Genomic DNA, 2,877 nt, shown 5'->3' on the forward strand with positions numbered 1-2,877 from the left:
CCCGATCCCAGCCCACCCCCGTATTTGTCACAGAGCACCAGGTTGAGCTCCCTGTGTTATATAGCAACTTTCCACTAGCTGTCTATTTTACATATGGAAATATACATGTTTCAATGTTACTCTCTCAATTTGTCCCACCCTCTCCTTCCTCTGCTGTGTCCACAAGTCTGTTCATGTCTGTGTCTCTATTCCTGCCCTGCAAATAGATTCATCAGTACCAATTTTCTAGGCTCCATATACATGCAACATTTGTTTTCCTCTTTCTGACTTACTTCACTCTGTACAACAGGGTTCATCCACCTCACTAGAACTGACTCAAAGTTGTTCCTTTTTATGGCTGACTCTCTTACCAAATTTTAAGTACAATCCAGTTAGCCCTCTGCTGAATAGATCTCCAGAACGTATTTATTTAGTATAGCTGAAACACTGTACCCTTTGACCATTACTTCCCCATTTGCTCATACCCCAGCACTGGCAACCACCACCGTGCCCTCTATTTTTACGCATTTGACTGTTTTAGATTCCACATTAAAGTAAGCACAGTTGTTTTAATAAGTAAATTTGCTGCCAAAATGTTTAGTGTTCAACACTAACACATATTTAGAGAGACATATGGTTTAGTGAAAAAAAAAAGCCACCACAGCCTTGGAACTCAGGACTCTCATTATCATTATTAATCCAGAAAATAAAAATCTAATAACCTGGGTACAACAATTTATCTCACTTTTACCTCGATTCTCATTTATGAAACAGGAATTATTACATATGGTCCTCCTTTCAGGAATAAATCATAAAAATCTAGAGAGACTCTGTATACAAGTTTGCTCCACTCTTACACCAAACAGTAAGAGTCTGAGACTGATGATGATAAGGACAAGCAAAGAATTCTATTCAATGATACCACATCCCATCTATAAAGCACCTTATACTAAAGCTTCCATATGCCAAACACCTGCCATCACCACTTCTAATTCTTTTGACACATCTATTAGATGAAGGGGAAAAGAACTCCACCTATTAGAAATTAAGATACAGACTAACTAGGATGCCCAGGATCACTGGATTTCATTCATCAGTTCAATTCAGCAAATATTTATTGAGCACCTATCATGTCTCAGGCCCTTTTTATATAACAGTGAACAGAAAAAACTCCTGACCTCTCAGGGCTGTCATTCTACTGGGACATGGAGAAAAAGACTGTAAACAAAAAATGATAAAAAAGTAGAGCAGGGCAAAAAGGATGGGAATGCAGAAGGCAGAGGAGGGAAGCGGGCTCCAGGTTTAATGGAGTGCTCAGCGAAGGCCTCATTCAGAAAAGAGGACCTGGAGATGGGGATATTACCGTTATCCAGGGGAAGAACATGCTAGGCAGAGAAAACAGATGTAACAAAAGTCTTTATTTATTTATTTGATATGGACCATTTTAAAGTCTTTGTTGAATTAGTTACAACATTGCTTCCATTTTATGTTTTGGTTTTTTGGCCCCGAGATATGTGGGGATCCCAGCTTCCAAATCCGGGATCAACCCACACCCCCTGCAGTGGAAGGTAAAGTCTTAACCACTGTACCACCAGAGAAGTCCCTGCAAAAGCCTTTAGGAAAGAGGATTTGGTGCATTCAGAGTGAGAAAGCTAATTTGACTAAAGCCAAGTGAGAAAGACAAGGAGTCTACGAACTGACATAGATCTGACATAGTCTGTTTTAAAGGATCACTGGTGGCTGCATTAAGAAGAGTCAATGAAGCAGCAAATATAGAAGCAGAGAGACCAGTTAGAGGCCATCACCGTAAATAAGTACTTAGTTCTATCCATAGGTGATATTGGTGGAGGTGGGAAAATGTCAAGATATATTTGGAAGGGACAGCCAACAGGATTTATTGAATAATTAGATGCAGCGTCTAAGAGAGAAGAGTTCACAATGATAAGAAAACTTTTAGCCTAAGCAACTGAAAAGATGGAATTAGGGAACTGAGTTAGGGAAGTTGTGAAATAAAACAGATTTTGGGTGGGAGGAGTTCAGTTTTGGAAATATTCAACTTGAGATGCCTGTTAGACATACAAATGAAGATAGCTAGTAGGCAGCTGGATGTAGAAGCCTGGAGTTCAGAAGAAAGGTCTGGGCTGAGGGTATACATTTGACAGATATCAACATATTAAAAAAGGATACTTAAAGCCAAGAGGCTGAACTATAACACCAGCAAAGTGAGTGCAGATAATGAAGAGAAGAAGATCAAGCACTGGGCCCTGGATATATCCAGGGATCAAACCCAGGTCTCCCGCACTGCAGCCCGATTCTTTACCAGCTGAGCCACCAGGGAAGACCAAGGATACTGGAATGGGTAGCCTATTCCTTCTCTAGGGGATCTTCCCAACCCAGGATCAAACCAGGGTCTCCTGCATTGCAGGCAGATTCTTTACCAGCTGAGCTACCAGTATATTCCATATACTGGTATACTAGTATATTCCAGGTCAGGGGAAAGAAGAAGAATCAGCAAAGGAGACAGAAAAAGAGCATACAATGAGATCAGAAGAACACCAAGAAGAGTATGAGGTATCCTGGAAGCCAAGAGAATAAAGCATAAGGAGGGAGAGGGAATGAGGGAGCCATCATCAATTTTATCAGAGACTGCTAAGGGAGATGAAGACTGAAAACTGACCACTTGAACTACATACCACAGAAATCACTGACGACATTGATGAGAACCGTTTGAGTGGACAGATGGAGGCAAAGGCCTATCTGAGGTGAGTTTAAGAAAGGACAGGAGAGGAATTGCAGAAAGCAAGTACAGACAATTCTTTCAAAAGTTTTTCCAACAAAAGGGAGACAAAAAAAGTAGGCACTAGTTCAGTGGGGAAAGGGGTGGGTAGTAGTATGGCA

General features: G+C 40.9%; 1 protein-coding gene across 1 annotated transcript in view; it reads right to left on the reverse strand.

The window, feature by feature from the left end:
• SGTB (small glutamine-rich tetratricopeptide repeat (TPR)-containing, beta) overlaps positions 1-2,877 on the reverse strand; it is a 48,567-nt gene that overhangs the window by 40,195 nt on the left and 5,495 nt on the right. The gene's annotated exons all lie outside the window — the stretch shown is intronic.

Source organism: Bison bison, unplaced genomic scaffold, assembly GCF_000754665.1.
Source record: "Bison bison bison isolate TAMUID 2011002044 unplaced genomic scaffold, Bison_UMD1.0 scf7180017864218, whole genome shotgun sequence".
NCBI lineage: Eukaryota > Metazoa > Chordata > Mammalia > Artiodactyla > Bovidae > Bison > Bison bison.